This window comes from Anolis carolinensis, chromosome 2 (assembly GCF_035594765.1).
Source record: "Anolis carolinensis isolate JA03-04 chromosome 2, rAnoCar3.1.pri, whole genome shotgun sequence".
Taxonomy (NCBI): Eukaryota; Metazoa; Chordata; class Lepidosauria; order Squamata; family Dactyloidae; genus Anolis; species Anolis carolinensis.
The window spans coordinates 75,563,515-75,575,818 of NC_085842.1; the positions used below are offsets into that span (position 1 = coordinate 75,563,515).

The 12,304-nt window shown below is 38.0% G+C and overlaps 1 protein-coding gene across 7 annotated transcripts in view; it reads right to left on the bottom strand.

The window, feature by feature from the left end:
• Positions 1–12,304, bottom strand: part of slc6a1 (solute carrier family 6 member 1) — a 118,975-nt gene that overhangs the window by 61,714 nt on the left and 44,957 nt on the right. Inside the window, exons 1-2 of one of the 7 annotated variants that reach the window (XM_062969996.1) lie at positions 10,019–10,130; positions 3,744–3,900 (exon numbers count right to left, since the gene is read on the bottom strand). The exons of 4 other annotated variants lie outside the window; for them this stretch is intronic. The gene's annotated coding sequence lies outside the window, so the exon portion shown is untranslated. Of the gene's footprint in view, positions 1–3,743; positions 3,901–10,018; positions 10,131–12,304 lie in introns of those variants that run through there. 2 more of the 7 variants (XM_062969995.1, XM_062969999.1) reach the window with 2 other exon arrangements.

A 12,304-nucleotide genomic window follows, 5' to 3' on the forward strand; every position in this document is an offset into this window, starting at 1 on the left:
GGAAGGGCCCCTTGGACTGTGACACAAGACTGGTGTGGAGTGTCACAGTCTCCAGAGCAGGTGGAAGGAAATGTTCTGTTGGAAACATGAGAAGGCTCACAATTTTTCTCAATTTGCAAAGAAGTTTCTTTCCCTGTTTCTGTATCAACAAAAGGCACTCTCAGGGTCCTTCCACAGAACCCTATATCCCAGAATATCAAGGCAGAAAATCCCACAATATCTGCTTTGAATTGGGTTATCTGGGTCCACACTTAGATAATGTGTGATTTTCTGCCTTGATATTCTGGGATATAAGGTGGTGTGGAAGGGCCCTCAGGAACTTACAGTCTAAAATCTGAGACAGGGGAAGAACTAACAGGAAGAAAGAAAAGCTGGGTAAATGTAAACTTGAAAAGTCATGTACATTTTGACACATTTTGTCCGTAAGGAAATATTAATGAGAATAATTACTCAGAAACACAGAGGATGATTGCATGTGAACTATTCAATAATGTTAAACAATAGAGTTAAATAAAGTGAACTAGGGGCCCTTCCACACAGCCATATTACCCAGAATATCAAGTCAGATAATCCACAATATCTGCTTTGAACTAGATATCTGAGTCCACACTGCCATATAATCCACTTCAATGTGTGGAAGGGGCCTAAAATTTTACAAAATACTCTGATACTATATTAGGGAATATTTTGCAAATGTTAAACAATTAAATATGCAACCAAAAAGTAAAATGACATCTCTAGTAATTTTCCTGATAACAGTATGAAACAAATGTTCAGTTGTCTCCTAATTGTATTCTGTGATCTGTGGTAGGAAGGTCCAAGCATCAGGGATGGCCAGAAACATTTTAGTGCTTGAGGAAAAGATGAAGAGAGGAGATTCCCTGCATTACAAACTCAGGAGGTATCTGAATTGCAAGATAAATCTTACTTCCACACTGGTGGCAGGTCATATACTGCTCTTAAGGACAGCAGGTTAGCATAGGGAGGAGACAAGGCCATATTACATGAGATTGCCAACTTTTGTCTTCAAATCCTTCTCACTGATTGGTAGTTCTCACCCCTCATCAGAAGCAGCTGTCTTTCTTTCAGGAATTTTCACAATTAAGGTTTGCAATAGCTTTGGACTTAATAAAGTAGTTTTGGATTTGAATAGGGTTACAGTAATTATAGAGGTCATATGCTTTTTGTTCTCATTATATCACACGTTAATAAATTTTACAGATGACAGGTTCAAACATCCATGTAAGCCCTTCACGAGCAAATAATTAATTTTTTTGTGTATCAGGAGCGACTTGAGAAACTGCAATCATTAATATAATTAATATAGTACCTATGTATAAACTACAGTGTTTCCCCAAAAATTAGACAGTGTCTTATATTAATTTTTGCTCCCAAAGATGTGCTAGGTCTTATTTTCAGGGGATGTCTTATTTTTCCATGAAGAAGAATTCACTTTTATTGTTTAACAAAAAAAAAGAACATTTATTATATACCGTACAGTAGATATCATCACAAACCAGCATAACCAGACAAACTGTGAATCCTATCAAGAATTTCTTGTTACTACCATTATTTTCATGTACAACAGTCTATGGTATGCACATTTACCAATCCTGCATGCTCTGGAGTTCTGTTCAGCGGGCATGCTTCCAAACAAAAACTTTGCTAGGTCTTACTTTCAGGGGAGGCCTTATATTTAGCAATTAAGCAAAATTTCTACTAGGTCTTATTTTCTGGGGATGTCTTATTTTCGGGGAAACAGGGTAGTTGGTTTGCATTTCCCTTCCAGCTATTCCAGCCCAACAATTGACTTAACCTAGGCAAGATCCAGAGTGCTAAAATTCTAGTAACACCTTATTCAGATTTAGTATATACACTACATGAAGTGAGAGTAGAATCAGTTTTCACTTTAGCACTTTCCCCACACTTGGGAATGTTTTCTTATTTCCTTTACTTACAGAAAAGGAGATGTATGTATATATGTATTTATTTTTGTTGCCTGGGACAGAAAGAAAACCAAGACTATTGTCAGCAGTAACTGCACATATACCTGGTTGTGGTTTGCAAACTATGTGTTGTCGAAGGCTTTCATAGCTGGAATCAGTGGGTTTCTGTGAGTTTTCTGGACTGTATGGCCATGTTCCAGAAGCATTCTCTCTTGACGTTTCACCCACATTTATATACATTGCACAGATATATAAACCCCACTTGCCTAGTTTCCAACGACCTCTGAGGATGCCTGCCATAGATGTGGGTGAAACGTCAGGAGGGAATGCTTCTGGAACATGGCCATACAGCCCAGAAAACTCACAGAAACCTAATTCTGTGACTCCTTTCCAAGAGAAATCTTATTGGTGATCTAGACAGCTGAATTTAAATGTGATGGGAAAAGCATTGAGTTGTTGACTCTTAAATTTATGCTTGTCATTGTATCTTTGCTGCCAGTGAGTGGGAGAAATACTCCAAAACACACAAAACCAAGTGTAATTATATTTTGTCACTATTTTGAATATATGTTTGTAACTGGAACCACTACAATCAACAACTGGTCTGTGGCTGTTGGGTCTCAATAATTACCAGCATTTTCAAGTCTACCTGAAGGTTTTATTGTGATGTAATTGGCCTTTGATATCTCTTCATTCCTCTCTATCCTTTTATCTGACACAGGTATGAAGGGCATTAATAGTTTTTACTAAATAATTAAATTGCATCAATAATTGTGTACCTTAAGAAGCCATAAGAAGGTGTAGTTGTAGATTGTGAAATGTTGTCTGGCTTTTAAAACAAACAGCAGTAAGAATTAGCCAAGAACACTCAAGGTATCTATTTTACTTTTCTATTGTGTAGAATAGGGTGTAAAACTGCACAGATTTATCAAGAAGACAGCTAAATGGATATTTTATGAGCATTGCATCATATTAAATGTCATAATTATCATGTTCATAGAAAGGAGAGTAATACATGCATCTGGATTTTTATTCAAAATGAAATGGTTTCAAAGCTTCAATGTACTTTCCTCAAGATATTTATGACTTTCTGGTTCAGCTTCATCTGACAGACTCCATTTCACTGAACAGAGCTCTCCCTGCAATTTCAGTTGTACATTTTTAGTTTATTATCCACGACTGAATTAGTGGCACACGCAGTTGTGAAATGTTCAAGGCCGCTACCTTTCTTGACAATGCCAGGGCAGGTTATGTGACAGCCGTACAATAACTATGCATGCATTTCTTTCATGAGGTGAAGGTAAAGCAGGAAGCATTCTTTCTTCCCAATTCTTTTAGGTGCTTGGTTAAAGCAGTTGACCAGTTTTTGCAAGATTCGCTCTGCAAAGACATTGCTTAGTTTATTTATATAGCCATTGGTGGCTTGCTGGTGGATGAGAAGGCATAGGCACCTTGGGTGCTGCCATGGGGTGGATCTTGGAAGCTGACTCACATGGGCACCCAGACACAGAACTGTTTGGTCAAAAGGGAACAGTGCCCAGAAGCACAATTAGGCTGCTCTGCTGGAAATATTAAAAACAGGGAAGGACAAAAGGTTCTGTTTCCGTCCTTCCTATGGATGGGAGAGATAAAGGTAGTTTAACCAGTCATAAAACAGCTGCTCATTCTTGGATGACCACCTACAGAAAAGAGGACATGACACACCAAGACACAACACCCTGTAGCCAAACAGCATGTTAGACAGCACTTCCAGATGTAACACAGCCGTGATAAATTAGACCACAGTATAGAGCATACCCTCTGGTGAGTACAAAGCACTCGGAGGCAACTTGCTGTCTTTCATGGCCGCAGGGATTCAGCAGCCTGCAGAGTCTGGTGGATGTAGAATGGGGACAGGCCTGCAGCAACGGAAGAGAACTGGCCTAGCAGTTGCCCTTTGGTCCAGTCTAGTTCTCTAGGAGAGCAAATAGAATGATAATATTAAGAAAAATGTTGTGTACTTAAAACTATATAAGACTCTTTTCTGATTATTCATGAATTTGGACTACAGTAGCAACAGGCATGTTCTCAAGGGGAGGAAATCTAAAGCCAATCTTAAAAGCTGTAGGATTTTCCTTTGTTCTGTGAAATTACCATTAGAAGTAAACAAAACATCCTTTCATCCTTCCTCAAGTTTCCCTTCCTTCCTTGTTTCTATATGCATCACATGCTTTTCAGAGAATGGGGACATAAGATGCAGTGTTGCTACATTGTCCAGAAGCATTGCAAATTGAATATTTCTGTTCACAATATATGTCATTAGAAAGGTACAGGAAATTGCAGGTGCAGTCTTTCTATGAATCTGAGTAGAATTCTATATACGTTGCAAATTATTTCCCCAATGAATATTAATCAGCTATACATGAAATCATAGAAATAACTTTGAATTTTAAATGCATATGAACTACTGATTGCAGTTTCTGGTTGCTGTATTCTAAGAAAGTTTCTTCCATTTATCAATTTAATTTACACATACATGAAAATATAACTTGCAAGGAAATGTGCAGATGTTGCTTTCTAATCTAGATGCTATGAACAGTGCCTTAAACATAAGCTGAGCCATCAGGCTAGCAAGTGCCTGCTAAGTGGTCCCAAAGTACACATATATACCATAATCTATCCAGCATCTGGGATGAAATGTATTTATAACGTGTCAGCAGACCCTTTGCAGAAGGCAACGGACGAAAGAATACCTATCAGAATTACAGTCTGAGGTTGCAGGAGATCCAAAGGATGAATTCGGGGAGGCATATGCATGTAATGTATGCACTTTACTGTGTTTCAGGAGTCTTCTTGAAATATCTTTGTGCATCTTGTGGACTATAAATGTATTGTATAGTATCAGTATAATTATATGACTTGAAAAAGCAAGTCAGCTGGCATAGGTATATTCTCAGACTGAAAAATACAGTGTCTTCTGAAATTAAAGGATAATTAATCAGTTAAATAGGAATGCCATGAAATTGGAATAATGATCTGTTTAACAAAGTGGTTCTCAACCTGTGGGTCCCCAGATATTTTGGCCTTCAACTCCCAGAAATCCTAACAGCTGGTAAACTGGCTGGGATTTCTGGGAGTTGTAGGCTAAAACACCTGGGCACCCACAGGTTGAGAACCACTGGTTTAACAGAATATACTTGGTAACTGCATTGTGCTTCAGGACTTTGAAAGGCTACATTGCCCTGCAATTCCCACCTCTAGAAAAATTCCCAGAAGATTCTAACAAAGCTCCGAAATGAAAGATAGTTTGGAAATTCTCCTTTACATGTTTTTAAATTCTTGGCACTTTTATTACAGTCAATAGTTTCACTGTAATCTATAAACCATAGGCTGTTTTTCTTCAGATATTTTTGCCTTCTCCTTTAGTTGACATATGCTTGCAATATGATCAATAGTTCTTCCTTTTTTAAATCCATTTTAGACATATGGTATATCTTATTCCATATATTATAAAAGTCTGCACTGAGCATACATGAAAGATTTCATGTACAACAGTCTATGGTTTCAGAGATATAGAATATATAGATTTCAATAGTTCAACGGTGACTACAATCCTTGATGTCCCTTTCTTCAGAACTGAAATGTCTATTGAGTACTTCTATTTTGTCAGACATTGTTTTCCTCTGTTCTACAACCTGATCCTGGTTTTTCAAAGAAAATTGAGCTTTTCTATCTTCTGTTTCCAATTTTGTTCTCTATTCGATTTCTATATTTGCCATATGGTTTTGAGACAGAAACAGCCTTTGTTGCCTTTGTGGATGACCTACACCAAGTGAGAAGAGTGAGATTCTATTGGTTCTCCTGGGTGTCTCCGGGCATTTGATACCATCAAGCACAATATCGTTCTTGTTGTCTGGCTGATTTGGGACTTGGAAGCATTGTTTTGCAGTGGTTCCAGTCTTTCTTGGCTGCACCTTCCCATAAGGTGCTGCTAGCCTTTTAGCCATTAGCTTATGGGGTCTCAAAGGACCAATACCATCTCCTATGCTTTTCAACATCTACATGAAGCCACTGGGAGAGATCATTTGGAGCTCCGAGGTTGGGTGTCATCATTATGAAGATAGGTACCCAGCTCTATCTCACCTTTACATCTAATTCCAGGGAAGCTGTGATAGTACTGAATCATTGTCTGGATGCAGTAAAGGAATGGGTGTGCAAAAATAGACTAAGGCTTAATCCAGATAAATTTATATCTATCTGGTCAGTAGGAAACCCAACCTGAGACTAGGACAACTACTTGTTTTGCATAGGGTTTCTCTCTATCTTTGAAAGGTTCATAACTTGGATGCAGTGCTGATTCTGAAAAGCCAGGCTGCCACAGTTCAAAACAAAGAAAGTTGTTTCCAAAGATCAACAGCTGAATATTAAAGGTAGGGGTTATGGAAATGGAACTAGTTTTGTTCTTATACTGTTTTCTGAAATACAAACTATCAGTTATAGAAAATGCTGTCCTGGCAAATGCCTCAGGTTAATGACTTGAAAAACAGCATAAAAATAAGCTTTCCTTTTGGGGAAGGAGCCCCGGTGGTGAAGTGTGTTAAAGCACTGAGCTGCTGAACTTGCAGACCGAAAGGTCTCAGGTTTTATTTATTTATTTATTTCTTATTTAAACTTATATGCTGCCACTCTCCTAGGGCTCGGGGCGGCTTACAAGAAAGACTAAAATCTAGCAATTTAAAAACATCTTTAAAATATCTTTTAAAAAATCAAAAAAAAAATCCCGGGAGCAGAGTGAGCGCCCGCTGTTGCTCCAGCTTCTGCCAACCTAGCAGTTCAAAAACATGCCAATGTGAGTAGATCAATAGGTACCACTCCGGCAGGAAGGTAACAGCGCTCCATGCAGTCATGCTGGCCACATGACCTTGGAGGTGTCTACGGACAACGCTGGCTCTTCGGCTTAGAAATGGAGATGAGCACCAACTCCCAGAGTCAGACATGACTGGACTTAACGTCAGGGGAAACCTTTACCTTTACCTTTACTTTTGGGGAAGAGAAAATACAGAAAAACACCAGGAACTGCACCTCTGTGATTTTCTCCTCTCTGGGACAGCTCCAATAGCTGTATGTAAAACGGCAGCGAATTTAAGACTTAGTCCTTAAAAATCAGTTTCATTTCTAATCAATTTCTGATTGGTGAGTTGTATTATATACATTTTAAGTAAAAAATAAATCATAAGGAAACTTTGCATCCCATGTTTTTTTTAAAGTATCATGTCAAAACATTATGTACATATTTAAAACAACATGAATACTTGCTTTAAATGGCACCTATAAGTGACACATGAACTGATGAGAACAGTGAAAAGCATCATCATTTCCACAGGTACCAGAATTAATATTATTATCTAACAGGCATTTAGGGACAATGCATGCATTACAGTATACTGTGATACAGTATTTCTGTGATACTCATCCCACATGTTATTGTTATTGTTGTGTGCTTTCAAGTCATTTTGGACTTATGGTAACTTGGCAAGATTTGTTCAGAGTATTTTGCCACAGGCTTCCTCTGAGGCTGAAAGTGTTAGACTTGCCCAAGGATACTCAGTGGGCTTCCATGGCCAAGCATGGATTTCGCCTCCAAGTCATAATCCAATGTTCAAATTACTATACCATGCTGGCTCTCCTCCCACATACCACATTAAGCTAAATATTGTAAAACAACCTAAGGTTATATTTCTTTACAGTGGAGTACCCTGTTCCACTCCCACTTCTGTTCTTCTCTCACACAATCACATACTGAGTTGTCTTCAGAAAGATTGACAGCCATGCACAACACTGTATGAAAGGCCAGGAAACCCTTTAGTTCCTTTACAGAAAAAAAAATCAGGGAATACATCCGCATAGAAAAGAAAAAAGAAATTTCATTGGAAAGCATTTCTGAACATCCCCAAGCAGGTTTACTCCACAGTTCTCTCAGATATATTTGTATCACACCATACCCTTTCCTTGAACTCTCTGCCCACCATGTTACCAAATTTATCCCTTCTGGCCCATTTCTATATTTAAGGATTTTTTAACAGAAAAACTAACTTCCCTTAGCTCCCTTTCATTCAACATTCCACTGCTTTTCAAAAATTGAACACAGGAGAGTGCAGATTCCAGTCCCGTTGCCCCATGTTTACATTAGTTATTATTCTGAGAGCATGTAAATGTTGAAGGAGACTTTGGATGTAAAAGTGACTAATAAGTACTCCCAATCTTGCCAAATTATCACATTACCCTCTTATAGCATGATTATTCCACTTCAACTGTCATGACAACATTGTATGGAATCCAGGGATTTTCAGTTGAAGAAGGATATCTAACCCAGAGAGCTCATTTTCTAAGGCAATGGTTCTCAACCTGTGGGTCCCCAGATATTTTGGCCTTCAACTCCCAGAAATCCTAACAGTTGGTAAACGGGCTGAAATTCCTGGGAGTTGTCGGTCAAAACACCTGGGGGACCCACAGGTTGAGAATCACTGTTCTAAGGGCACATCTACACTGACCACTTTGGCTGGTGTGGGGCTGGATCAGCAGCATGATGGCCAAACATTCCATTAAGCTGATCTGGGGAAATGTGAGGCAAGTCGGGGGATAATCTGAACTTTGACCCAGAATTGGGACTATGCCCTGACTTTGGGTCCATCTGAACAGTTGGGTCAGTTCCAGAACAGAAGCAGCTGCAGTGGCTCCCACTGCCATCCTGTTTCCTGGGATCAGGCAGTCATTTTATCTGACTGAAGAATGCTAGTTCACTCAGAAAAATTAAGCATTGGATCAACACTTAGAAAAAGCACTTTCTAGGGATGAAATTTACAGGAGCAACAAAATGTCTATGGCAAAGCATGAGAGATGGGATTTCTATGAACTCAGCAACTCTCTGTACAGCTTTCCCCACATGGATCTATAAATAAGGGGCATGCAGCCATGCACATTTTTAAAAAGAGCCAAAACGAAATAGACATAAGAAAAAAATTATTTCTAATAAGAACATTAACACTGAAAGCATGAGGGCAGGTACTACCCCTGACCATCACAGATGTCCAATATGTGATATGCAGCTACAAAGAAAACAAAAACACTTGGGTGCTGTAGTCCCAAAATTAACATTTCTAGGATAAGATTCCCATTATACTTTATCATATCTTTAAGAGATAGTAGTAACAGTGGCCTTACTCCAAATGCAATTATTCCAGGTTTGATATAGGTGCTAAAAGACAGCAAAGAGAACCATTCCAACTAGCCATTTTTCTTATGACTGTGAAATAAAATTCTTTATAATATATGCCTAATTATTTATGTGCAGCTGCGCTGTATTAACAGAACTGAGGCCAGTCTTGTAAGAACTGTATATGTAAACCCTGGGTATGCAGGTCGGCAAAGACAAACAATTGTTCATTAAAGTTCAGAGTGTGAAGAATTACAGGAAGACAATTATAGGAAGACAAAATTATATTTAGGAGAACAAGTTATTGCACAGTTCCAGCTGTTCAAAATTCCCTGGGTTCATTCCACTCTTAAATATATTATTGAGATTTCCTTTTGTTAAAATATTCTTAATCAGCAGAGATATAAGTGGCTGTCAAAGATTTTTAATGCATCATCTAGAACTCCAATGTCCTCAAGAAATGGGGCAACACCAACATTTTCTTATTTTCTTTGTTTATCTGACAAAGGAAATTGAGGGAAAAGTCTTGGGAGATGCACCTCAGTCTTCTGTATCCACCTACATTTCTGGAAGGATATTCTAAAGATATGGATATTTTAGATTTAAAGTTGTCTATTCAATCTCTGTAGAAGGTCCCAATTTCATTTAGAGTGCTTAGGAGGCTAAAACAAGATGTAGATGAAGTCATGATTTGTTTTGACTGATAATCACATCCCTTGAAGATTTCCAGAAATGACTATACATTTTTCTGTAAATAAAGAGTCTATAGTTTCTTGATAGATATACAACACCACTGAATTTTGAAAGGGAAGCTCTATTAGGTCTTGCACAATAGTTCATAGAACATTTCTGTCAGAGATGAAGAAGAGAAAACTTATACCTAATGTGGAGATGATGGTTCAAATCCTCACTCAGCCGTGGAAACCCACTGGCAACTTTGGAAACAATTGCACATGGAAACCTTGGCAAAGCCACCCACCTCTGAACAAATCCTGCCAAAGAAAACCTCAGGATTAGTTTGCTTAAGGGTAACCATAAATCGAAAATGACTTGAAGGAATCCATAAACAACAACAAATATCTGCTGCCTTGTCCAGTGAATGTGTTACTCAGAAACAAACTTTGTTTTCTGGGGGAAAATTTTAGCTCTCTATTTGCTTTTTTGAAATCATCTTAGTTGCAAGAATAGCACTATACCTTACACAATGCTATTCCTCTTCAATACATTGCAGAAAATAGTGAAAAACATGAACTATTGGAATCACTATCAATTAGTGTGTAGTATTCTGGGCTAATGTGATTCTTGAACATGTAAGAAGAGCCATGGTGGATCAGTACATGAACCTGTTCTCACAGTGGCCAACCTGTTACCTATTTCCCCAAGTAAGCCTTCCTCCTGTTCAGCACTGCACAGGCTGAACAATCCTTGCTATGGGCCTGGCACTGCACAAAGTCTTATTGTTTCTGGTGCAATATGGGATATATAGCAATTATTGCAGGATGTTGTCCAATCCCCCTTTTAAAGCGTTTTGAGTTATCACTTCACTATCGCTATCACTTCACTTCAACACTTCATCCATTCTATTGTTATGAGTCATGCAAATATATACTTCCTTTTATCTGTCTAGAATTTTACACTATTCAACTTCAGTGGATGAGTCCCTCAACTCTCTTAAAACTATAATCCTGGTTAGTTCTCTTTTTCAGTTGTATTGAAAATTTGTGAGTTTATATTTATCATCACAGATTCCCTTTTATCCTCAGCTGATTTCAAATGCTGTAAAGTGAATTCAGAATGAAGGTTCTTTGTTAATTCAGTGGGGCACAGGGTTGGAAAAGGCAGAATTTTGTCCTTCCCTGTAGACATGAGCAAAAGCAAACTGCTGCAGTCTCTCCTAGCAATATTGTTGTCTCCATTTTCATCTGTGAAATGTTAAAAGGTTTGTCCTGAATATTCCAGCCCTGTGGTAATTTTGGTTGTCAGCATTTTTATTTGCTATGCTGACTGATGCTATTCACTTTGTGGGAAGGAAGATGGTTTTTATGGGGATTTTCTACAGTTTTCTATGGGGTGAGACTAAGACAATAAATTAAATCATATGACAGTCTTGTATTAGATGTTTTGGAGGGAATTTGGGTGATTTCATTTGGTCGGAACACAAAGCAAGAAGAACTGAAAAGCAATTACATGTGACTGTTACCTTTTCAGCTACCAATTCAAGTTAAACCCAAAATTCTTTTTTCTTTTTCTTTTGATGCTCAGGCTTCAATCCAAACCTCTGGGTTTAAATGGGATTTCATTTTGAAATGAAAGCAGTTTAAATGGAAACACGAAATCTCCACCTCCTGCCAAATCAGGAATTTAAAACTGTGTGCAGCTGAAGTGTCTTGCAATCTCTAAGTTTCTGGCTTCAAGTGATAAGGACAAACAATCAGTAAGCTTGCTCTGAAGGTAAGAGATAAACTGAAGCATTGCCTTTCATCTCACTTCAAAAAGTAGGAGCTCAAGATAAGTTTTTATGTTTTGAAAGAGGTCAATAGGTGAAAAATGGCAGTCTTTTGCTTTGCATGCTGATTGAATTTCATTAATATGTTGACAAAGCAACACACATTTCTTTTTTCTCAAGTTATTTTTAACAGGACACTCCACAGAGCTTACAGCTGCTGCAATCTCCCTTCAAAGTAAGCTGCTCTAATAAATGGGTGTTCTAACAAAAATTTACATGACTGAATATAGCAGTTCCGAAACTCCTTCTCTGAAATAGCCTTGATCAAATGGACAATACTGTTGACATTAGAAACTCTAGTTTCAGAGGCTCTGCATCACGGAAAGCTTCTTCTCCTTCTGTTTGGTGTAATGGCAATTTTACTATTAAACTACAAATAAAATTTTGATGAACTGGCTATATAAGTGGCTGTCCACGTCACTAGTAATTCATATAGCTTGTGTTTTGAACTGCAGCCATGCAAAATGATATTTGTTTATTTATTTGAAGTACAGACTTTTGTCAGATTTCACTATCATGGTTACGTGAGGTTCTGTGACTAACTGCATTTCATTGGGTTGAAGAAAGATATGAGAATTGTAATACATATTTGACCTAAATTATGCAGTTAGAGTCATTATCCATGTCACTGTCGTCATCATCATCTGAACAAATGACCTA